At 50.4% G+C, this 26,320-nt stretch overlaps 1 non-coding gene across 1 annotated transcript; it reads right to left on the bottom strand.

Moving 5' to 3' along the window:
* Positions 1 to 23,701: 23,701 nt before the first annotated feature.
* trnak-uuu (transfer RNA lysine (anticodon UUU)) lies at positions 23,702 to 23,774 on the bottom strand. The gene has a single exon. It is a non-coding gene; the product is annotated as a tRNA-Lys (tRNA).
* Positions 23,775 to 26,320: the final 2,546 nt, after the last annotated feature.

Genomic DNA, 26,320 nt, shown 5'->3' with positions numbered 1-26,320 from the left:
CACCGACACCCCTCACTACAGGACCGGGTCAGTGTGAGACGTCACACACCTTCCACAGTGTACGGTCTGTAAACACCGACACCCCTCACTACAGGACCGGGTCAGTGTGAGATGTCACACACCTTCCACAGTGTACGGTCTGTAAACACCGACACCCCTCACTACAGGACCGGGTCAGTGTGAGACGTCACACACCTTCCACAGTGTACGGTCCGTAAACACCGACACCCCTCACTACAGGACCGGGTCAGGGTGAGACGTCACACACCTTCCACAGTGTACGGTCCGTAAACACCGACACCCCTCACTACAGGACCGGGTCAGTGTGAGACCTCACACACCTTCCACACTGTACGGTCTGTAAACACCGACACCCCTCACTACAGGACCGGGTCAGTGTGAGACGTCACACACCTTCCACAGTGTACGGTCTGTAAACACCGACACCCCTCACTACAGGACCGGGTCAGTGTGAGACGTCACACACCTTCCACAGTGTACGGTCTGTAAACACCGACACCCCTCACGACAGGACCGGGTCAGTGTGAGACGTCACACACCTTCCACAGTGTACGGTCTGTAAACACCGACACCCCTCACTACAGGACCGGGTCAGTGTGAGACGTCACACACCTTCCACAGTGTACGGTCCCCGTAAACACCGACACCCCTCACTACAGGACCGGGTCAGTGTGAGACGTCACACACCTTCCACAGTGTACGGTCCGTAAACACCGACACCCCTCACTACAGGACCGGGTCAGTGTGAGACGTCACACACCTTCCACAGTGTACGGTCTGTAAACACCGACACCCCTCACTACAGGACCGGGTCAGTGTGAGACGTCACACACCTTCCACAGTGTACGGTCTGTAAACACCGACACCCCTCACTACAGGACCGGGTCAGTGTGAGACGTCACACACCTTCCACAGTGTACGGTCTGTAAACACCGACACCCCTCACTACAGGACCGGGTCAGTGTGAGACGTCACACACCTTCCACAGTGTACGGTCTGTAAACACCGACACCCCTCACTACAGGACCGGGTCAGTGTGAGACGTCACACACCTTCCACATTGTACGGTCCCGAAAACACCGACACCACTCACTACAGGACCGGGTCAGTGTGAGACGTCACACACCTTCCACAGTGTACGGTCCGTAAACACCGACACCCCTCACTACAGGACCGGGTCAGTGTGAGACGTCACACACCTTCCACAGTGTACGGTCTGTAAACACCGACACCCCTCACTACAGGACCGGGTCAGTGTGAGACGTAACACACCTTCCACAGTGTACGGTCTGTAAACACCGACACCCCTCACTACAGGACCGGGTCAGTGTGAGACGTCACACACCTTCCACAGTGTACGGTCTGTAAACACCGACACCACTCACTACAGGACCGGGTCAGTGTGAGACGTCACACACCTTCCACAGTGTACGGTCTGTAAACACCGACACCCCTCACTACAGGACCGGGTCAGTGTGAGACGTCACACACCTTCCACAGTGTACGGTCTGTAAACACCGACACCCCTCACTACAGGACCGGGTCAGTGTGAGACGTCACACACCTTCCACAGTGTACGGTCTGTAAACACCGACACCCCTCACTACAGGACCGGGTCAGTGTGAGACGTCACACACCTTCCACAGTGTACGGTCTGTAAACACCGACACCCCTCACTACAGGACCGGGTCAGTGTGAGACGTCACACACCTTCCACAGTGTACGGTCTGTAAACACCGACACCCCTCACTACAGGACCGGGTCAGTGTGAGATGTCACACACCTTCCACAGTGTACGGTCTGTAAACACCGACACCCCTCACTACAGGACCGGGTCAGTGTGAGACGTCACACACCTTCCACAGTGTACGGTCCGTAAACACCGACACCCCTCACTACAGGACCGGGTCAGGGTGAGACGTCACACACCTTCCACAGTGTACGGTCCGTAAACACCGACACCCCTCACTACAGGACCGGGTCATTGTGAGACCTCACACACCTTCCACAGTGTACGGTCTGTAAACACCGACACCCCTCACTACAGGACCGGGTCAGTGTGAGACGTCACACACCTTCCACAGTGTACGGTCTGTAAACACCGACACCCCTCACTACAGGACCGGGTCAGTGTGAGACGTCACACACCTTCCACAGTGTACGGTCTGTAAACACCGACACCCCTCACGACAGGACCGGGTCAGTGTGAGACGTCACACACCTTCCACAGTGTACGGTCTGTAAACACCGACACCCCTCACTACAGGACCGGGTCAGTGTGAGACGTCACACACCTTCCACAGTGTACGGTCCCCGTAAACACCGACACCCCTCACTACAGGACCGGGTCAGTGTGAGACGTCACACACCTTCCACAGTGTACGGTCCGTAAACACCGACACCCCTCACTACAGGACCGGGTCAGTGTGAGACGTCACACACCTTCCACAGTGTACGGTCTGTAAACACCGACACCCCTCACTACAGGACCGGGTCAGTGTGAGACGTCACACACCTTCCACAGTGTATGGTCTGTAAACACCGACACCCCTCACTACAGGACCGGGTCAGTGTGAGACGTCACACACCTTCCACAGTGTACGGTCTGTAAACACTGACACCCCTCACTACAGGACTGGTTCAGTGTGAGACGTCACACACCTTCCACAGTGTACGGTCTGTAAACACCGACACCCCTCACTACAGGACCGGGTCAGTGTGAGACCTCACACACCTTCCACAGTGTACGGTCCGTAAACACCGACACCCCTCACTACAGGACTGGGTCAGTGTGAGACGTCACACACCTTCCACAGTGTACGGTCTGTAAACACCGACTCCCCTCACTACAGGACTGGGTCAGTGTGAGACGTCACACACCTTCCACAGTGTACGGTCTGTAAACACCGACACCCCTCACTACAGGACCGGGTCAGTGTGAGACGTCACACACCTTCCACAGTGTACGGTCTGTAAACACCGACACCCCTCACTACAGGACCGGGTCAGTGTGAGACGTCACACACCTTCCACAGTGTACGATCTGTAAACACCGACACCCCTCACTACAGGACCGGGTCAGTGTGAGACGTCACACACTTTCCACAGTGTACGGTCTGTAAACACCGACACTCCTCACTACAGGACCGGGTCAGTGTGAGACGTCACACACCTTCCACAGTGTACGGTCCGTAAACACCGACACCCCTCACTACAGGACCGGGTCAGTGTCAGACGACACACACCTTCCACAGTGTACGGTCCGTAAACACCGACACCCCTCACTACAGGACCGGGTAAGTGTGAGACGTCACACACCTTCCACAGTGTACGGTCTGTAAACACCGACACCCCTCACTGCAGGACTGGGTCAGTGTGAGACGTCACACACCTTCCACAGTGTACGGTCTGTAAACACCGACACCCCTCACTACAGGACCGGGTCAGTGTGAGACGTCACACACCTTCCACAGTGTACGGTCCCCGTAAACACCGACACCCCTCAGTACAGGACTGGGTCAGTGTGAGACGTCACACACCTTCCACAGTGTCCGGTCCCCATAAACACCGACACCCCTCAGTACAGGACTGGGTCAGTGTGAGACGTCACTCACCTTCCACAGTGTACGGTCCCCATAAACACCGACACCCCTCAGTACAGGACTGGGTCAGTGTGAGTCGTCACTCACCTTCCACAGTGTACGGTCTGTAAACACCGACACCCCTCACTACAGGACTGGGTCAGTGTGAGACGTCACACACCTTCCACAGTGTACGGTCTGTAAACACCGACACCCCTCACTACAGGACTGGGTCAGTGTGAGACGTCACACACCTTCCACAGTGTACGGTCTGTAAACACCGACACCCCTCACTACAGGACTGGGTCAGTGTGAGACGTCACACACCTTCCACAGTGTACGGTCCCCGTAAACACCGACACCCCTCAGTACAGGACTGGGTCAGTGTGAGACGTCACACACCTTCCACAGTGTCCGGTCCCCATAAACACCGACACCCCTCAGTACAGGACTGGGTCAGTGTGAGACGTCACTCACCTTCCACAGTGTACGGTCCCCATAAACACCGACACCCCTCAGTACAGGACTGGGTCAGTGTGAGACGTCACACACCTTCCACAGTGTACGGTCTGTAAACACCGACACCCCTCACTACAGGACTGGGTCAGTGTGAGACGTCACACACCTTCCACAGTGTACGGTCTGTAAACACCGACACCCCTCACTACAGGACCGGGTCAGTGTGAGATGTCACACACCTTCCACAGTGTACGGTCTGTAAACACCGACACCCCTCACTACAGGACCGGGTCAGTGTGAGACGTCACACACCTTCCACAGTGTACGGTCTGTAAACACCGACACTCCTCACTACAGGACCGGGTCAGTGTGAGACGTCACACACCTTCCACAGTGTACGGTCTGTAAACACCGACACCCCTCACTACAGGACCGGGTCAGTGTGAGACGTCACACACCTTCCACAGTGTACGGTCTGTAAACACCGACACCCCCTCACTACAGGACCGGGTCAGTGTGAGACGTCACACACCTTCCACAGTGTACGGTCTGTAAACACCGACACCCCTCACTACAGGACTGGGTCAGTGTGAGACGTCACACACCTTCCACAGTGTACGGTCTGTAAACACCGACACACCTCACTACAGGACTGGGTCAGTGTGAGACACACATTTGGGTTTACAATAAAATGGGAAAATTAGCTGATACTGGGCTTCATTGCATTAATAGATCATCAATAATTTGCTCTTAGTTGATCGAACTGAAATTATGTGTGAAATAATGAATCGCTTTTTGGTAAAAACTCAGAACCATGAGTGCGTCATGGTCTGTAGATGTAGTGAGGAAGAACACCCCGACACATCCGATCTCCATCTCTCTCTCTCTGACACTCTCGTTCTCCATATTTCTCTCTCACACTCTTGTTCTCCATCTCTCTCTGACACACAGTTTTATTCCACCTCTCTCTCTCTCTGATACACTCTCATTTCCATCTGTTTCTCTCTCTCTGATACACTCTCATTTCCATCTGTTTCTATCTCTGATACACTCTCATTTCCATCTGTTTCTCTCTCTGATTCACTCTCATTTCCATCTGTTTCTCTCTCTGTTACACTCTCATTTCCATCTGTTTCTTTCTCTCTGATACACTCTCATTTCCATCTGTTTCTCTCTGATACTCTCTCATTTCCATCTGTTTCTCTCTCTCTGATACACTCTCATTTCCATCTGTTTCTCTCTCTCTGATACACTCTCATTTCCATCTGTTTCTATCTCTGATACACTCTCATTTCCATCTCTCACATCGAGCAAGTCAGTCGATCTCTAACCACAGATTCCCACAAACGGTGAGAGGGAGATTGGGACAGGGCGTCGGAGAACAGAGTGCAGAGACGGTATAATGTGTCCTCAGTCTGCAAGGGTTTGAAGGGTTGAAATCCAAGGGATCTTTGACATTCCTGAATATTATTTGGAAGTGAAGCTGATGATTTGCATTGCTATTGCTTGTTGTGCGTACTCAATAAACATGGAACTGTCCGAACGCAAGTTTCTGAGAGATGTGTTCCTTTTATATCATCTGTAATTGCGGGTCAATGTGGAGAGCTGAGCATTGGCTCCCTCTGCTGGGGAGAGTGGGCAGGGCAGAAACAGTGGGTGGCGGGAGGTCAGGGAGTGTGTGTACAGATCATTCGGGTGGGTGGCTGGGATGGGGAGTGCGCAAGACCCTTCCTGGACCTGGGGGAATTTGCAGCGTCTATCCTGACGGTGTGGGGGGTGGTTTGAGTGATAATGAGGACATGGCGAAAGAAACTGGACCCTTCCTCTCTCATGTGCCTATTTTGTTCCCCTCCCTTCCTGTAAGCTCATTCTGTCCTTCCCTCTCTCCCCCATGGCACCATATCCCTGTATAGGGAAGAGTATGTATATCTGCACACTGTCAGCCTTCATCCTTTCCTCCCGTTTCCCTTCTCTCTTCCAATGTTCTCTCTACCCTTCCCACTCTCTCTCATTCTCCCTCACATACATTCACCCCATCCCTCCCTATCATTTTATCTCTCTCTCTATCTCATTCTCTTTCACTCCTTTATCTCCCATCCATCCCTTTCATTCCATTTTCTCTCTTTCATTGCATCTCTTTTTCATTCTCTGACTCCATTGCTCTCTGAAGACCCGGTTCGATCCCCGTCCCCGGTGCTGTCTCTGTGAAGTTTGCATTCTTTACCCTCCCCCTCTCTCCCTCAGACCAGTTGTGGAGGGAACAAATTCTTTCTCACCTTCCTGGTAAATGTGTGTCCTTTAGTCTGACCCTTTCCTCTGGTACGAGGCTCCCATTTCTTCCCTCCACCTTTCCCACCCTGTCATTCTACATCACTATATATTTCCCTCTCATTTTCTCAACCACTCTATCCTTTCTCATAAACTTTTTTCTCTCGCATTCACACACCATCTGTCCTCCTCCTCATTCCTCTATCTTCACTTTATCTTATTCTCCCATCTTTTGTCTTCACATCCCAATCTCACTCCATCTTTCCCTTTCCCATTATCTCACTCCAACTCTCTCTCCAGCTTCTCTCCATTTTTTCACCTCTCCACTCCATCTCTCCACCCCTCCTCTCCTGCTCTTCTCCCGTTCTCCCCACCTCTCCCTCTCTCCACCAGCCGTGCTTTCTCCAGGGGAGCGCGCAGTGAGCCTCAGCACCCGCTCCGGCTCGGCACTCCCCCGGCGCAGGGCAGGATCCAGTTTCCCCCTCAGGGGTCGGGTCTGGATGTCGCCGGTGATCCTGGATTCTCATCTACTTCCGCTGGGCTTTGATGATCTCCGGGAACTCGGGTTTGAGCCCTCTCCCTCCCCTCCTCCCACCCAACCTGGACCGCTCCTTTCCACGGATGCTGCCCGACCTGCTGAGATCCTCCAGCGTGTTGTACGTGTTGCTTTGACCCCAGCATCTGCAGTGTACTTTGTGTCCCTACATGTGTCCGCTGTCACCGGACATTTGGGCGGGGGGGGGGGGTAGTTAATATAAAGAGGAGGGTGTTAATGCCCGGGGTGGGGAAGAGGAGGGTGTTACTGTGAGGGAAGAACAAGGAGGGGAAGGGAGTTGAACGCGTGTCTGAGGAGTCACAGAGTACTGCAGTGCAGGAACGGGACCTTGAGCCTAACCAAGTCCATGGAAAACTATTACTCTGCGTAGTCCCATCGACCCGCATCTTCACCGTCCCTCTCCATACCTCTCCCATCCGTGTACTCATCCAGACCTCTCTGAAATGTTGAAATCAATCTCCCGTCCACCTCTTCCACTGGCCGCTCGTTCCCCACTCACAGCTCTCTCTGAGTGAAGACGTTCTCCCCCGTGGAGAGAGAAATTAGAGCAGTAATCAATTCATTGGGTACCCCACAATAGTCAGCGGGAACACGAGGAAAAAAATCCGAAGGGAGATCGCAAGCAGCTGAAAGAGTAGAGATGCAACTGTACAGAACATGGTTGGATCAGAGGAAGGGATGGTCGCCTCATTATCAGAGAGAGGTGGAAAGTTTGGGAAGGGTGCGGAATCGATTTACTAGGATGCTGCCTAGATTGGAGAACATGCCGTATGATGAAAGGTTGAATGAGCTGGAGCGTCTGTCTTTGGAGCGAGGGCGGGTCAGGTGTGACTAGACAGAGGTGTACAAGATGATAGGAGGCACGGAGCGAGTGGGCAGCCAGAACCCTTTCCCCAATGTGGAAATGATGAAGGTGAAGGGGTAGAATTTTAAGATGACCGAAGGGAAGGAAAGAGGGAATGTTAGAGGCTGCGGCTGTTTTTTTTTACAAAGAGCTCTGGGCAACACAATACCGGGGTGGTGTTAGAAGCAAATACATTCAGGACATTTACGAGACTTTAGGTAGCCAGATAGATGACAGAAAAGCGGGGAGCGTTGGGGCAGAGAAGGGTAAAATAGACCGTGGGGATTGTTAATGTGTTGGCACAACATTGTGGGCAGAAGAACTGCAATGTTCTATGCTCTAGGGAAGACGATGAAGAAGGGGGATATCTGGTGCTGAAGATCAGGCCCCATGGTGTTAGGCCTGATAGAGTCTCGACAGGCAATGAAAGCCTAAGATCACGCTGAGAAGACCCATGAGGGAACACATCATGGAATCCGGCCCTTTGGCCCTCGTGACTCATACCGACCAAGGCACCAGGATGAACGAGTCTCATTTGCCCGCGTTTGGCCCAAATCCCTTTAACCTGAACAGTCCACGTATTGATACAGATGTCCGTTAGTTGTTGTTATTCTGCCTGTCTCGGCTGCTTTCTTCGACAACTCGTTCCATGTACGCGCCGCCCTCTGCGTGATGACGTTGGCCCTCGGGTCCCTTTTAAACCTTTCCCCAGTGGGTACAATGATGGCGATTAAAAGATATTGGAGCAGGTACGTGTACAGGAAACGTTTGAGGAGTGTGCGACAGACACGGGCAAATGGGTCCCACTCAGCTGTCGCGGTCAGCACAAAGGAGCCGGGACAAAGGGCCTGTATAACTCCACGGCGGCAGCGAACGGGAGGCACAGGCCCGTCAAAACAGCAACAAACACCTCGGGATCAGCAGGTCGCATCTCTTCCCAGCAACATTACACACCCCTGAAATGCAGTCGTCTCCTCTGACAGCGTCATTCACGTTGCACAGAACGGCAGGTCGAGCAGGGGAACCCTCCCTCTGGCCTCCCCCATCTCAAGTCTCCCTCCTCCCTGTCCTGTCTCTGTCTCTCCACGTTTGCGTCGCCACTACTCGGACTCCCCCTCCCCCCAGCCCGGCCTCAGCATGGCTCACACTCTCGCGTTTCCATCCCCCTGGTCACTCATCCCTCTCCCGACTGGGTGGAGATTTGGGAGTCATGTCCATTCCAGTCATCCCCGCGATAGATACGTGACCCTGTAACCCGGTACCGGAGTGTGGCGACTGGGGAAACGATGAGTGAAAGGGTGTGGAGGCTGAGACGGGTTAGTCCCAAGGGCAGGTAGGAGGAAGGGCTGTTCAGTTAACTCGGCTATCGACACTCTGACGTGCTCCCTGAATCCTTCCCGTTTCAATTCCATCAGCCCATTCCTCCCCCTCTCTCGGTGGCTTGTTTGAACATTTCCCCATGTTCCCAGCTGCTCTCCCTCTCCCTACATTCACCTTATCCCGCCGCCCTCAGACCCACACTCTATTTAGCTTCATTCCAGCACTCGCACCTCATTTACTCCCTCTCGACTCAGAAAACCCACACCTTCCTCCAGGTCTCTCTCACTTCTCCCTCTCCCCTCTCCCCTCTGGCTCCCTCTGTTACCCTTTCACCCCGGTCTCGGAAAATCCACACCTTCATCCAGGTCTCTCTCACCCTCCCTCTCCGTAAGGTTTCGATAACTTTCTCTGTGCAAACCCGCTGCGTCACCCGCTGAAAATTCCAGCATTTTTAATTTCATTAACTCTTTTTGAAAGAACAAGTGATCTTTTGGAATTTTATGGTGACTGGCAAAAGAAAAAAAAAACAGGTAAAGCTTTGATTCTGTCTCTCTAAAGTACTGTCCACCCTGACAACAGTCCGACTGCCCCATTGCTCTGTGCCCTCTGCCACAGGCAGGGCTTCTCATATTACACTGGGCAATGATAATAGTCACGCATCAGGATTTAAATCAGGAGACATGTTTCACTCACAAGATTCAGGAGTTCTTTTTTTCCTGGGAGGAGGTAGATGACCAGACATTGATTTTACTTGAAGTGAAGGATTTTAGTATTTTGAATTGCGAGATTAGGGGCCAGAGCGAGATACATGTTTCGTGAACGATCTTGGTCCGGAGTAATTTACCCATGGGAGTAATTTAGTTGGGAAATGGTCTGTCTGGGATATGGTCCTCACGCCGGCACATGGGAGTAATTTAGTTGGGAAATGGTCTGTCTGGGATATGGTCCTCACGCCGGCACATGGGAGTAATTTAGTTGGGAAATGGTCTGTCTGGGATAAAGTCCTCACGCCGGCACATGGGAGTAATTTAGTTGGGAAATGGTCTGTCTGGGATATGGTCCTCACGCCGGCACATGGGAGTAATTTAGTTGGGAAATGGTCTGTCTGTGATATGGTCCTCACGCCGGCACACGGGAGTAATTTAGTTGGGAAATTGTCTGTCTGGGATACGGTCTTCACGCCGGCACATGGGAGTAATTTATTTGGGAAATGGTCTGTCTGGGATATGGATCTCATGCCGGCACATGGGAGTAATTTAGTTGGGAAATGATCTGTCTGGGATACGGTCTTCACGCCGGCACGTGGGAGTAATTTAGTTGGGAAATGGTCTGTCTGGGATATGGTCCTCACGCCGGCACACGGGAGTAATTTAGTTGGGAAATGGTCTGTCTGGGATATGGTCCTCACGCCGGCACGTGGGAGTAATTTAGTTGGGAAATGGTCTGTCTGGGATATGGTCCTCACGCCGGCACGTGGGAGTAATTTAGTTGGGAAATGGTCTGTCTGGGATATGGTCCTCACTCCGGCACACGGGAGTAATTTAGTTGGGAAATGGTCTGTCTGGGATATGGTGCTCACGCCGGCACGTGGGAGTAATTTAGTTGGGAAATGGTCTGTCTGGGATATGGTCCTCACGCCGGCACATGGGAGTAATTTAGTTGGGAAATGGTCTGACTGTGATACGGTCCTCACTCCGGCACATGGGAGTAATTTAGTTGGGAAATGGTCTGTCTGTGATACGGTTCTCACTCCGGCACGTGGGAGTAATTTATTTGGGAAATGGTCTGTCTGGGATACGGTCCTCACTCCGGCACGTGGGAGTAATTTAGTTGGGAAATGGTCTGTCTGGGATATGGTCCTCACGCCGGCACGTAGGAGTAATTTAGTTGGGAAATGGTCTGTCTGGGATATGGTCCTCACGCCGGCACGTGGGAGTAATTTAGTTGGGAAATGCTCTGTCTGGGATACGGTCCTCACTCCGGCACATGGGAGTAATTTATTTTGGAAATGGTCTGTCTGGGATATGGTCCTCACGCCGGCACGTGGGAGTAATTTAGCTGGGAAATGCTCTGTCTGGGATATGGTCCTCACGCCGGCACATGGGAGTAATTTAGTTGGGAAATGGTCTGTCTGGGATATGGTCCTCACGCCGGCACGTGCGAGTAATTTAGTTGGGAAATGGTCTGTCTGTGATATGGTCCTCACGCCGGCACGTAGGAGTAATTTAGTTGGGAAATGGTCTGTCTGGGATACGGTCCTCACGCCGGCACATGGGAGTAATTTAGTTGGGAAATGCTCTGTCTGGGATACGGTCCTCACTCCGGCACATGGGAGTAATTTAGTTTGGAAATGGTCTGTCTGGGATACGGTCCTCACGCCGGCACGTGGGAGTAATTTAGTTGGGAAATTGTCTGTCTGGGATATGGTCCTAACGCCGGCACATGGGAGTAATTTAGTTGGGAAATGGTCTGTCTGGGATATGGTCCTCACGCCGGCACGTGGGAGTAATTTAGTTGGGAAATGGTCTGTCTGGGATATGGTCCTCACGCCGGCACGTAGGAGTAATTTAGTTGGGAAATGGTCTGTCTGGGATATGGTCCTCACGCCGGCACGTGGGAGTAATTTAGTTGGGAAATGGTCTGTCTGGGATACGGTCCTCACTCCGGCACATGGGAGTAATTTAGTTTGGAAATGGTCTGTCTGGGATATGGTCCTTACGCCGGCACGTGGGAGTAATTTAGCTGGGAAATGCTCTGTCTGGGATATGGTCCTCACGCCGGCACAAGGGAGTAATTTAGTTGGGAAATGGTCCGTCTGGGATATGGTCCTCACGCCGGCACGTGGGAGTAATTTAGTTGGGAAATGCTCTGTCTGGGATACGGTCCTCACTCAGGCACATGGGAGTAATTTAGTTTGCAAATGGTCTGTCTGGGATACGGTCCTCACGCCGGCACGTGGGAGTAATTTAGTTGGGAAATGGTCTGTCTGGGATATGGTCCTCACTCCGGCACATGGGAGTAATTTAGTTGGGAAATGGTCTGTCTGGGATATGGTCCTCACGCCGGCACATGGGAGTAATTTAGTTGGGAAATGGTCTGTCTGGGATATGGTCCTCACGCCGGCACGTGGGAGTAATTTAGTTGGGAAATGGTCTGTTTGGGATATGGTCCTCACTCCGGCACGTGGGAGTAATTTAGTTGGGAAATGGTCTGTCTGGGATATGGTCCTCACGCTGGCACATGGGAGTAATTTAGTTGGGAAATGGTCTGTCTGGGATATGGTCCTCACGCCGGCACATGGGAGTAATTTAGTTGGGAAATGTTCTGTCTGGGATACGGTCCTCACGCCGGCACGTGGGAGTAATTTAGTTGGGAAATGGTCTGTCTGGGATACGGTCCTCACGCCGGCACATGGGAGTAATTTAGTTGGGAAATGGTCTGTCTGGGATATGGTCCTCACGCTGGCACATGGGAGTAATTTAGTTGGAAAATGATCTGTCTGGGATATGGTCCTCACGCCGGCACATGGGAGTAATTTAGTTGGGAAATGTTCTGTCTGGGATACGGTCCTCACGCCGGCACGTGGGAGTAATTTAGTTGGGAAATGGTCTGTCTGTGATATGGTCCTCACGCTGGCACATGGGAGTAATTTAGTTGGGAAATGGTCTGTCTGGGATACGGTCCTCACGCCGGCACATGGGAGTAATTTAGTTGGGAAATGGTCTGTCTGGGATATGGTCCTCACGCCGGCACATGGGTGTAATTTAGTTGGGAAATGGTCTGTCTGGGATATGGTCCTCACGCCGGCACATGGGAGTAATTTAGTTGGGAAATTGTCTGTCTGGGATATGGTCCACACGCCGGCACATGGGAGTAATTTAGTTGGGAAATGGTCTGTCTGGGATATGGTCCTCACGCCGGCACATGGGAGTAATTTAGTTGGGAAATGGTCTGTCTGGGATACGGTCCTCACTCCGGCACATGGGAGTAATTTAGTTTGGAAATGGTCTGTCTGGGATATGGTCCTTACGCCGGCACGTGGGAGTAATTTAGCTGGGAAATGCTCTGTCTGGGTTATGGTCCTCACGCCGGCACATGGGAGTAATTTAGTTGGGAAATGGTCTGTCTGGGATACGGTCCTCACGCCGGCACATGGGAGTAATTTAGTTGGGAAATGGTCTGTCTGGGATATGGTCCTCACGCCGGCACGTGGGAGTAATTTAGTTGGGAAATGCTCTGTCTGGGATACGGTCCTCACTCAGGCACATGGGAGTAATTTAGTTTGCAAATGGTCTGTCTGGGATACGGTCCTCACGCCGGCACGTGGGAGTAATTTAGTTGGGAAATGGTCTGTCTGGGATATGGTCCTCACTCCGGCACATGGGAGTAATTTAGTTGGGAAATGGTCTGTCTGGGATATGGTCCTCACGCCGGCACATGGGAGTAATTTATTTGGGAAATGGTCTGTCTGGGATATGGTCCTCACGCCGGCACGTGGGAGTAATTTAGTTGGGAAATGGTCTGTCTGGGATATGGTCCTCACTCCGGCACGTGGGAGTAATTTAGTTGGGAAATGGTCTGTCTGGGATATGGTCCTCACGCTGGCACATGGGAGTAATTTAGTTGGGAAATGGTCTGTCTGGGATATGGTCCTCACGCCGGCACATGGGAGTAATTTAGTTGGGAAATGTTCTGTCTGGGATACGGTCCTCACGCCGGCACGTGGGAGTAATTTAGTTGGGAAATGGTCTGTCTGGGATACGGTCCTCACGCCGGCACGTGGGAGTAATTTAGTTGGGAAATGGTCTGTCTGGAATATGGTCCTCACGCCGGCACATGGGAGTAATTTAGTTGGGAAATGGTCTGTCTGGGATATGGTCCTCACGCCGGCACATGGGAGTAATTTAGTTGGGAAATTGTCTGTCTGGGATATGGTCCTCACGCCGGCACATGGGAGTAATTTAGTTGGGAAATGGTCTGTCTGGGATATGGTCCTCACGCCGGCACATGGGAGTAATTTAGTTGGGAAATGGTCTGTCTGGGATACGGTCCTCACGCCGGCACATGGGAGTAATTTAGTTGGGAAATGGTCTGTCTGGGATACGGTCCTCACGCTGGCACATGGGAGTAATTTAGTTGGGAAATGGTCTGTCTGGGATACGGTCCTCACGCCGGCACATGGGAGTAATTTAGTTGGGAAATGGTCTGTCTGGGATATGGTCCTCACGCCGGCACATGGGAGTAATTTAGTTGGGAAATTGTCTGTCTGGGATATGGTCCTCACGCCGGCACATGGGAGTAATTTAGTTGGGAAATGGTCTGTCTGGGATATGGTCCTCACGCCGGCACATGGGAGTAATTTAGTTGGGAAATGGTCTGTCGGGGATATGGTCCTAACGCCGGCACATGGGAGTAATTTAGTTGGGAAATGGTCTGTCTGGGATATGGATCTCACGCCGGCACATGGGAGTAATTTAGTTGGGAAATGATCTGTCTGGGATACGGTCTTCACGCCGGCACATGGGAGTAATTTAGTTGGGAAATGGTCTGTCTGGGATATGGTCCTCACGCCGGCACATGGGAGTAATTTAGTTGGGAAATGGTCTGTCTGTGATACGGTCCTCACTCCGGCACATGGGAGTAATTTAGTTGGGAAATGGTCTGTCTGTGATACGGTTCTCAATCCGGCACGTGGGAGTAATTTATTTGGGAAATGGTCTGTCTGGGATACGGTCCTCACTCCGGCACGTGGGAGTAATTTAGTTGGGAAATGGTCTGTCTGGGATACGGTCCTCACGCCGGAACGTGGGAGTAATTTAGTTGGGAAATGGTCTGTCTGGGATATGGTCCTCACGCCGGCACGTAGGAGTAATTTAGTTGGGAAATGGTCTGTCTGGGATATGGTCCTCACGCCGGCACGTGGGAGTAATTTAGTTGGGAAATGCTCTGTCTGGGATACGGTCCTCACTCCGGCACATGGGAGTAATTTAGTTTGGAAATGGTCTGTCTGGGATATGGTCCTCACGCCGGCACGTGGGGGTAATTTAGCTGGGAAATGCTCTGTCTGGGATATGGTCCTCACGCCGGCACATGGGAGTAATTTAGTTGGGAAATGGTCTGTCTGGGATACGGTCCTCACGCCGGCACGTTGGAGTAATTTAGTTGGGAAATGGTCTGTCTGTGATATGGTCCTCACGCCGGCACGTAGGAGTAATTTAGTTGGGAAATGGTCTGTCTGGGATACGGTCCTCACGCCGGCACATGGGAGTAATTTAGTTGGGAAATGCTCTGTCTGGGATACGGTCCTCACTCCGGCACATGGGAGTAATTTAGTTTGGAAATGGTCTGTCTGGGATACGGTCCTCACGCCGGCACGTGGGAGTAATTTAGTTGGGAAATTGTCTGTCTGGGATATGGTCCTAACGCCGGCACATGGGAGTAATTTAGTTGGGAAATGGTCTGTCTGGGATATGGTCCTCACGCCGGCACGTGGGAGTAATTTAGTTGGGAAATGGTCTGACTGGGATATGGTCCTCACGCCGGCACGTAGGAGTAATTTAGTTGGGAAATGGTCTGTCTGGGATATGGTCCTCACGCCGGCACGTGGGAGTAATTTAGTTTGGAAATGCTCTGTCTGGGATACGGTCCTCACTCCGGCACATGGGAGTAATTTAATTTGGAAATGGTCTGTCTGGGATATGGTCCTCACGCCGGCACGTGGGAGTAATTTAGCTGGGAAATGCTCTGTCTGGGATATGGTCCTCACGCCGGCATATGGGAGTAATTTAGTTGGGAAATGGTCTGTCTGGGATATGGTCCTCACGCCGGCACGTGGGAGCAATTTAGTTGGGAAATGCTCTGTCAGGGATACGGTCCTCACTCCGGCACATGGGAGTAATTTAGTTTGCAAATGGTCTGTCTGGGATACGGTCCTCACGCCGGCACGTGGGAGTAATTTAGTTGGGAAATGGTCTGTCTGGGATATGGTCCTCACTCCGGCACATGGGAGTAATTTAGTTGGGAAATGGTCTGTCTGGGATATGGTCCTCACGCCGGCACATGGGAGTAATTTAGTTGGGAAATGGTCTGTCTGGGATATGGTCCTCACGCCGGCACGTGGGAGTAATTTAGTTGGGAAATGGTCTGTCCGGGATATGGTCCTCACTCCGGCACGTGGGAGTAATTTAGTTTGGAAATGGTCTGTCTGGGATATGGTGCTCAAACCGGCACATGGGAGTAATTTAGTTGGAAAATGATCTGTCTGGGATATGGTCCTCACGCCGGCACATGGGAGTAACTTAGTTGGGAAATGTTCTGTCTGGGATACGGTCCTCACGCCGGCACGTGGGAGTAATTTAGTTGGGAAATGGTCTGTCTGTGATATGGTCCTCACGCTGGCACATGGGAGTAATTTAGTTGGGAAATGGTCTGTCTGGGATACGGTCCTCACGCCGGCACATGGGAGTAATTTAGTTGGGAAATGGTCTGTCTGGGATATGGTCCTCACGCCGGCACATGGGAGTAATTTAGTTGGGAAATGGTCTGTCTGGGATATGGTCCTCACGCCGGCACATGGGAGTAATTTAGTTGGGAAATTGTCTGTCTGGGATATGTTCCTCACGCCGGCACATGGGAGTAATTTAGTTGGGAAATGGTCTGTCTGGGATATGGTCCTCACGCCGGCACATGGGAGTAATTTAGTTGGGAAATGGTCTGTCGGGGATATGGTCCTCACGCCGGCACATGGGAGTAATTTAGTTGGGAAATGGTCTGTCTGGGATATGGATCTCACGCCGGCACATGGGAGTAATTTAGTTGGGAAATGATCTGTCTGGGATACGGTCTTCACGCCGGCACATGGGAGTAATTTATTTGGGAAATGGTCTGTCTGGGATATGGATCTCATGCCGGCACATGGGAGTAATTTAGTTGGGAAATGATCTGTCTGGGATACGGTCTTCACGCCGGCACGTGGGAGTAATTTAGTTGGGAAATGGTCTGTCTGGGATATGGTCCTCATGCCGGCACACGGGAGTAATTTAGTTGGGAAATGGTCTTTCTGGGATATGGTCCTCACGCCGGCACGTGGGAGTAATTTAGTTGGGAAATGGTCTGTCTGGGATATGGTCCTCACGCCGGCACGTGGGAGTAATTTAGTTGGGAAATGGTCTGTCTGGGATATGGTCCTCACTCCGGCACACGGGAGTAATTTAGTTGGGAAATGGTCTGTCTGGGATATGGTGCTCACGCCGGCACGTGGGAGTAATTTAGTTGGGAAATGGTCTGTCTGGGATATGGTCCTCACGCCGGCACATGGGAGTAATTTAGTTGGGAAATGGTCTGTCTGTGATACGGTTCTCACTCCGGCACGTGGGAGTAATTTATTTGGGAAATGGTCTGTCTGGGATACGGTCCTCACTCCGGAACGTGGGAGTAATTTAGTTGGGAAATGGTCTGTCTGGGATACGGTCCTCACGCCGGCACGTGGGAGTAATTTAGTTGGGAAATGGTCTGTCTGGGATATGGTCCTCACGCCGGCACGTAGGAGTAATTTAGTTGGGAAATGGTCTGTCTGGGATATGGTCCTCACGCCGGCACGTGGGAGTAATTTAGTTGGGAAATGCTCTGTCTGGGATACGGTCCTCACTCCGGCACATGGGAGTAATTTAGTTTGGAAATGGTCTGTCTGGGATATGGTCCTCACGCCGGCACGTGGGAGTAATTTAGCTGGGAAATGCTCTGTCTGGGATATGGTCCTCACGCCGGCTCATGGGAGTAATTTAGTTGGGAAATGGTCTGTCTGGGATATGGTCCTCACGCCGGCACGTGGGAGTAATTTTGTTGGGAAATGGTCTGTCTGTGATATGGTCCTCACGCCGGCACGTAGGAGTAATTTAGTTGGGAAATGGTCTGTCTGGGATACGGTCCTCACGCCGGCACATGGGAGTAATTTAGTTGGGAAATGCTCTGTCTGGGATACGGTCCTCACTCCGGCACATGGGAGTAATTTAGTTTGGAAATGGTCTGTCTGGGATACGGTCCTCACGCCGGCACGTGGGAGTAATTTAGTTGGGAAATTGTCTGTCTGGGATATGGTCCTAACGCCGGCACATGGGAGTAATTTAGTTGGGAAATGGTCTGTCTGGGATATGGTCTTCACGCCGGCACGTAGGAGTAATTTAGTTGGGAAATGATCTGTCTGGGATATGGTCCTCACGCCGGCACGTGGGAGTAATTTATTTGGGAAATGCTCTGTCTGGGATACGGTCCTCACTCCGGCACATGGGAGTAATTTAGTTTGGAAATGGTCTGTCTGGGATACGATCCTCACGCCGGCACGTGGGAGTAATTTAGTTGGGAAATGGTCTGTCTGGGATATGGTCCTCACTCCGGCACATGGGAGTAATTTAGTTGGGAAATGGTCTGTCTGGGATATGGTCCTCACGCCGGCACATGGGAGTAATTTAGTTGGGAAATGGTCTGTCTGGGATATGGTCCTCACGCCGGCACGTGGGAGTAATTTAGTTGGGAAATGGTCTGTCTGGGATATGGTCCTCACTCCGGCACGTGGGAGTAATTTAGTTGGGAAATGGTCTGTCTGGGATATGGTCCTCACGCTGGCACATGGGAGTAATTTAGTTGGGAAATGGTCTGTCTGGGATATGGTCCTCAAACCGGCACATGGGAGTAATTTAGTTGGAAAATGATCTGTCTGGGATATGGTCCTCACGCCGGCACATGGGAGTAATTTAGTTGGGAAATGTTCTGTCTGGGATACGGTCCTCACGCCGGCACGTGGGAGTAATTTAGTTGGGAAATGGTCTGTCTGTGATACGGTCCTCACGCTGGCACATGGGAGTAATTTAGTTGGGAAATGGTCTGTCTGGGATACGGTCCTCACGCCGGCACATGGGAGTAATTTAGTTGGGAAATGGTCTGTCTGGGATATGGTCCTCACGCCGGCACATGGGAGTAATTTAGTTGGGAAATGGTCTGTCTGGGATATGGTCCTCACGCCGGCACATGGGAGCAATTTAGTTGGGAAATTGTCTGTCTGGGATATGGTCCTCACGCCGGCACATGGGAGTAATTTAGTTGGGAAATGGTCTGTCTGGGATATGGTCCTCACGCCGGCACATGGGAGTAATTTAGTTGGGAAATGGTCTGTCGGGGATATGGTCCTCACGCCGGCACATGTGAGTAATTTAGTTGGGAAATGGTCTGTCTGGGATATGGATCTCACGCCGGCACATGGGAGTAATTTAGTTGGGAAATGATCTGTCTGGGATATGGATCTCATGCCGGCACATGGGAGTAATTTAGTTGGGAAATGATCTGTCTGGGATATGGATCTCATGCCGGCACACGGGAGTAATTTAGTTGGGAAATGGTCTGTCTGGGATACGGTCTTCACGCCGGCACGTGGGAGTAATTTAGTTGGGAAATGGTCTGTCTGGGATATGGTCCTCACGCCGGCACATGGGAGTAATTTAGTTGGGAAATGGTCTGTCTGGGATATGGTCCTCACGCCGGCACATGGGAGTAATTTAGTTGGGAAATGGTCTGTCTGGGATATGGTCCTCACGCCGGCACATGGGAGTAATTTAGTTGGGAAATGGTCTGTCTGGGATATGGTTCTCACGCCGGCACATGGGAGTAATTTAGTTGGGAAATGGTCTGTCTGGGATATGGTCCTCACGCCGGCATATGGGAGTAATTTAGTTGGGAAATGATCTGTCTGGGATATGGTCCTCACGCCGGCACGTGGGAGTAATTTAGTTGGGAAATGGTCTGTCTGGGATATGGTCCTCACGCCGGCACGTGGGAGTAATTTAGTTGGGAAATGGTCTGTCTGGGATATGGTCCTCACTCCGGCACACGGGAGTAATTTAGTTGGGAAATGGTCTGTCTGGGATATGGTCCTCACGCCGGCACGTGGGAGTAATTTAGTTGGGAAATGGTCTGTCTGGGATATGGTCCTCACGCCGGCACGTGGGAGTAATTTAGTTGGGAAATGGTCTGTCTGGGATATGGTCCTCACGCCGGCACGTGGGAGTAATTTAGTTGGGAAATGGTCTGTCTGGGATATGGTCCTCACGCCGGCACGTGGGAGTAATTTAGTTGGGAAATGGTCTGTCTGGGATATGGTCCTCACTCCGGCACACGGGAGTAATTTTGTTGGGAAATGGTCTGTCTGGGATATGGTGCTCACGCCGGCACGTGGGTGTAATTTAGTTGGGAAATGGTCTGTCTGGGATATGGTCCTCACTCCGGCACACGGGAGTAATTTAGTTGGGAAATGGTCTGTCTGGGATATGGTCCTCACACCGGCACGTGGGAGTAATTTAGTTGGGAAATGGTCTGTCTGGGATATGGTCCTCACGCCGGCACGTGGGAGTAATTTAGTTGGGAAATGGTCTGTCTGGGATATGGTCCTCACTCCGGCACACGGGAGTAATTTAGTTGGGAAATGGTCTGTCTGGGATATGGTGCTCACGCCGGCACGTGGGTGTAATTTAGTTGGGAAATGGTCTGTCTGGGATATGGTCCTCACGCCGGCACATGGGAGTAATTTAGTTGGGAAATGGTCTGTCTGTGATACGGTCCTCACTCCGGCACATGGGAGTAATTTAGTTGGGAAATGGTCTGTCTGGGATACGGTTCTCACTCCGGCACGTGGGAGTAATTTATTTGGGAAATGGTCTGTCTGGGATACGGTCCTCACGCCGGCACATGGGAGTAATTTAGTTGGGAAATGGTCTGACTGGGATACGGTCCTCACGCCGGCACATGGGAGTAATTTAGTTGGGAAATGGTCTGTCTGGGATATGGTCCACACGCCGGCACATGGGAGTAATTTAGTTGGGAAATGGTCTGTCTGGGGGTAGTGGGCTGATCTATTTTGTGGATATTTCACAGCTCCTGTGTATCAGATTCATGTGGCACAGCCCAGTACCCATTCTGTGTACATACTGTGTCCTGTCCCTCCCTCCCTTCCTCATACCTACTGCCCATGTCAGTTACAAACCATATAACAATTACAGCATGGAAACAGGCCTTCTCGGCCCTTCTAATCCGTGCCAAACACTTACTCTCACTTTGTCTCACTGACGTGCTCTCAGCCCATAACCCTCCATTCTTTTCATGTCCATATACCTATCCAATTTTACTTTAAATGACAATATCGAACCTGCCTCTACCACTTCTACTGGAAGCTCATTCCGCACAGCTGCCACTCTGAGCAAAGTAATTCCCCCTCATGTTACCCCTAAACTTTTGCCCCCTAACTCTCAACTCATGTCCTCTTGTGTGAATGTCCCCTACTCCCAATGGAAAAAGCCTATCCACGTCAACTCTATCTATCCCCCTCATAATTTTAAATACCTCTATCAAGTCCCCCCTCAACCTTCTACGCTCCAAAGAATAAAGTCCTGACTTGTTCAACCTTTCTCTGTAACTTAGGTGCAGAAACCCAGGTAACATTCTAGTAAATCTTTCTGTGCTCTCTCTATTTTGCTGACATCTTTCCTATAATTCGGTGACCAGAACTGTACACAATACTCCAAATTTGGCCTTACCAATGCCTTGTACAATTTCAACATTACATCCCAACTCCTATACTCGATGCTCTAATTTATAAAGGCCAACATACCAAACGCTTTCTTCACCACCCTATCCACATGAGATTCCACCTTTAGGGAACTATGCACCATTATCCCTAGATCACTCTGTTCTACTGCATTCCTCAATACCCTACCATTTACCATGTATGTCCTATTTTGATAACTCCTAACAAAATGTAGCTCCTCACACTTCTCAGCATTAAACTCCATCTGCCATCTTCCAGCCCACTCTTCTAACTGGCCTAAATCTCTCTGCAAGCTTTGAAAACCTACTTCATTATCCACAACGCCTACTATCTTGGTATCATCTGCATACTTACTAATCCAAATTACCACGCCATCATCCAGATCATTAATGTATATGACAAACAACAATGGACCCAGTACAGATTCCTGAGGCACAGCACTAGTCACTGGCCTCCAACCTGACAAACAGTTATCCACCACTACTCTCTGGCATCTCCCATCCAGCCACTGTTGAATCCATTTTACTACTACAATATTAATACCTAACGATTGAACCTTCCTAACTAACCTTCCGTGCGGAACCTTGTCAAAGGCCTTACTGAAGTCCAAATAGACAACATCCACTGCTTTACCCTCGTCAACCTTCCTAGTAACCTCTTCAAAAAATTCAATAAAATTTGTCAATCATGACCTTCCATGCATAAATCCATGTTCACTGTTCCTAATCAGGCCCTGTCTACCCAGATAATTATATATACCATCTCTAAGAATACTTTCCATTAATTTACCCACCACTGACGTCAAACTTACAGGCCTATAATTGCTAGGTTTACTCTTAGAAACATTTTTAAACAGTGGAACAACATGAGCAATACGCCAATCCTCTGGCAGCATCCCCATTTCTAATGACATTTGAAATATTTCTATCAGAGCCCCTGCTATTTCTACACTAAATTCCCTCAAGGTCCTAGAGAATATCCTGCCAGGACCCGGAGACTTATCCACTTTTATATTCCTTAAAAGTGCCAGTACTTCCTCTTCTTTAATCATCATAGTTTCCATAACTTCCCTACTTGTTTCCCTTACCTTACACAATTCAATATCCTTCCCCTTAGTGAATACCGAAGAAAAGGAATTGTTCAATATCTCCCCCATCTCTTTTGGCTCCACACATAGCTGTCCACTCTGATTCTCTGAGGACCAATTTTATTCCTCACTATCCTTTTGCTATTAATATAACTGTAGAAACTCTTAGGTTTTATTTTCACCTTACTTGTCAAAACAACCTCTTATCTTCTTTTAGCTTTTCTAATTTTTTCTTAAGATTCTTTTTACATTCTTTATTTTCCTCGAGCACCTCGTTTACTCCATGCTGCCTATATTTCTTGTAGATTTCTCTCTTTTTCTCTGGTCACGTACACCCAACCACAAGAACATCCCACCAAGACTTTATAAGTGCTTGGGACACTGAACTTCATCAGTCAGCGTACAGAGTGTGGATTTGGGAAGTGATGTTACAGCTATATAAGATATTTGGAGGTTGAGATAGGGTGGGTCCATGCAGGCTCTACCCCTCCTCCTCTTGCTGATTTAGACTAGATCTAGGTATCACGGGTTGCGGGTGAACGGTGAAATGTGTAATAGAAACACGAGCCCAAATTCATTTCTCGGGGTGGTGCGAGTGTTGATCAAGTTGTCACATTGAAGGGACGTTTGTGTAGGTACATGGGTGAAAGCGGTTTGGGGAACAATGGTTCGTGGGCAGATGAAGGGGCGAGACAGAAAACCAGAGAGTGTCGAATTGGTAGAACTGTTGCCTCAGTCGGGTGCGGAAGCAAAGTTATACGTCATATTTAAAGCAGAGTTTAATAGGCTACTGATTAGTGAAGGTGTCAAAGGTTACGGGCAGTGGGCAGGAAAATGGGATTCAGAAGGGAAAATAAAACATCCATGATGAAATTGCGGAGCAGATTCAATGGGCCGAATTCGAAGTGGTAAAGCTGTATGTCATGGGATGGAACTGAATGCGATGATGAGGAGACAACCTGCGATATAAAGCGAGCGCCTGAACAGGGACTTGAGTCCCGGAACCTCAGATTAAAAGTCTAATGCTCTACCGACTGAGCCACCCAGGCTCTGTTATACTGGAACCAATTATACTGGAAACACACACACACACACACACACACACACACACACACACACACACACACACACACACACACACACACACACACACACACACACACACACACACACACACACACACACACACAATCACTACACCCCACGTCCACACAGGAATCTCTCTCGAATGTTTCTGAATTTCAATTTTCTTTCTCCGATCCATTTCCAACATTTTTAGACTCCATGAGTTTCATTGCAAAGGTCAAGAGAATTATCCTTCGCTGAAACATGCCAAGCATCAAACTGGTCTGTCAGGGTCTGGGATCCAGGCCCGTTGTGCAGGAAGAAGAGATGGCTGCGGTAAATTGAATGACAAAGGGAGTGAGTTCGGGAGATGCGACAGGCAGGGGCGGAACAGGGAGCGAGAAGGTCTGATGGACGAAGCTGTTTTTATATAACCGTATAACAATTACAGCACGGAAACAGGCCATCTCGGCCCTTCTAGTCCGTGCCGACACTTGCACTCACCTAGTCCAAGTGACCCGCACTCTGCCCATAACCCTCCATTCCTTTCCTGTCCTTATAACTATCAAATTTTACTTTAAATGACAATACCGAACCTGCCTTTACCACTTCTACTGGAAGCTCATTCCACACAGCTACCACTCTCTGAGTAAAGAAAGACCAATTTTATCCCTCACTATCCTTTTGTTATTAGTATAACTGTAGAAACCCATCGGATTTACTTTCACCTTACTTGTCAAAACAACCTCGTATCTTCTTTTAGCTTTTCTAATTTCTTTCTTAAGATTCTTTTTACATTCTTTATTTTCCTCGAGCGCCTCATTTACACCATGCTGCCTATATTTATTATAGATATCTCGCTTTATCCGAACCAAGTTTCCAATATCCCTTGAAAACCATGGCTCTCTCAAACTTTTAACCTTTCCTTTCAATCTAACAGGAACATAAAGATTCTGTACCCTCAAAATTTCACCTTTAAATGACCTCCATTTCTCTATTACATCCTTCCCATAAAACAATTGAAGGAAAATAATTCTACCTTTTCTTACCATATTGGTTGGCAGTCCATCCCATGGTGCATTTAATTGGGCCAAAATAATTGGTCACTATGTGTTCCAATTAACAGAAATCCACTGAATATTCAGAGTGCATTTTAAATACTCAATTTGAAGATAATTAAAAAAAAACTAGTATACTGTCATCAATGCTATAACAAGAGATTTTATAGATGCTGGAAATCTAAAACAACAGAGTTCTGGAGGAACTCAGCAAGCGAGGCAGCATCTATGGAAAGGAATAAACAAGTAAAACTTTGAGCCAGGACCCTTCATTAGAACCGGACACACAAGATTCTGCAGACGCAGAAAATCTATGAAAAATGGGGGAGAAACTCAGCAGGTCAGGTGAGGTCAGGTCTGGAAAGGACGGGGGGAGAAACTGAAATAAGAAAGTGGGGGGAAGAGAATCAACACAGGCTGGGAGGTGATAGGTGGAGCCAGGCGAGGGGGAGGGTAAGTGAGTGGGAGGGTGAAGTGAGAAGCTGGGAGGTGATAGGTGGAGCCAGGCGAGGGGGAGGGTAAGTGAGTGGGAGGGTGAAGTGAGAAGCTGGGAGGTGATAGGTGGAGCCAGGCGAGGGGGAGGGTAAGTGAGTGGGAGGGTGAAGTGAGAAGCTGGGAGGTGATAGGTGGAGCCAGGCGAGGGGGAGGGTAAGTGAGTGGGAGGGTGAAGTGAGAATCGGGGAGGTGATAGGTGGAGCCAGGCGAGGGGGAGGGTAAGTGAGTGGGAGGGTGAAGTGAGAATCGGGGAGGTGATAGGTGGAGCCAGGCGAGGGGGAGGGTAAGTGAGTGGGAGGGTGAAGTGAGAATCGGGGAGGTGATAGGTGGAGCCATGCGAGGGGGAGGGTAAGTGAGTGGGAGGGTGAAGTGAAAAGCTGGGAGGTGATGTGGAGCCAGGCGAGGGGGAAGGTAAGTGAGTGGGAGGGTGAAGTGAGAAGCTGGCAGGTGATAGGTGGAGCCAGGCGAGGGGGAAGTTAAGTGAGAAGCTGGGAGGTGATAGGTGGAGTCAGGTGAGGGGGAGGTTAAGTGAGTGGGAGGGTGAAGTGAGAAGCTGGGAGGTGATAGGTGGAGTCAGGCGCTGGGGAGGTAAGTGAGTGGGAGGGTGGAGTGAGAAGCTGGGAGGTGATAGGTGGAGCCAGGCGAGGGGGAGGGTAAGTGAGTGGGAGGGTGAAGTGAGAAGCTGGGAGATGATAGGTGGAGCCAGGTGAGGGGGAAGGTAAGTGAGAAGCTGGGAAGTGATAGTTGGAGAAGAAAAAGGGTTGAAGAGACCCGACATGTTGACTCTTTATTTCTCTCCATAGATGCTGCCTGACCTGCTGAGCTCCCCAGTATCTTGTGTGTCCTATACAAAGCCCAGTGCAGAATGTTTTGTCAGGGGTTTATCCCACTCCCTAATTCATGCTTTGGGTTTTATTAGACTCCAATCTACAAAACACTCAATTCCCTGGAGGACCCACCGTCCCAGGAAATCCCCC

Source organism: Hemitrygon akajei, unplaced genomic scaffold (assembly GCF_048418815.1).
Source record: "Hemitrygon akajei unplaced genomic scaffold, sHemAka1.3 Scf000090, whole genome shotgun sequence".
Classification (NCBI taxonomy): domain Eukaryota; kingdom Metazoa; phylum Chordata; class Chondrichthyes; order Myliobatiformes; family Dasyatidae; genus Hemitrygon; species Hemitrygon akajei.
Note: the sequence above shows the minus strand (reverse complement) of the source record. Positions and strands in the feature narration are given on the sequence as shown.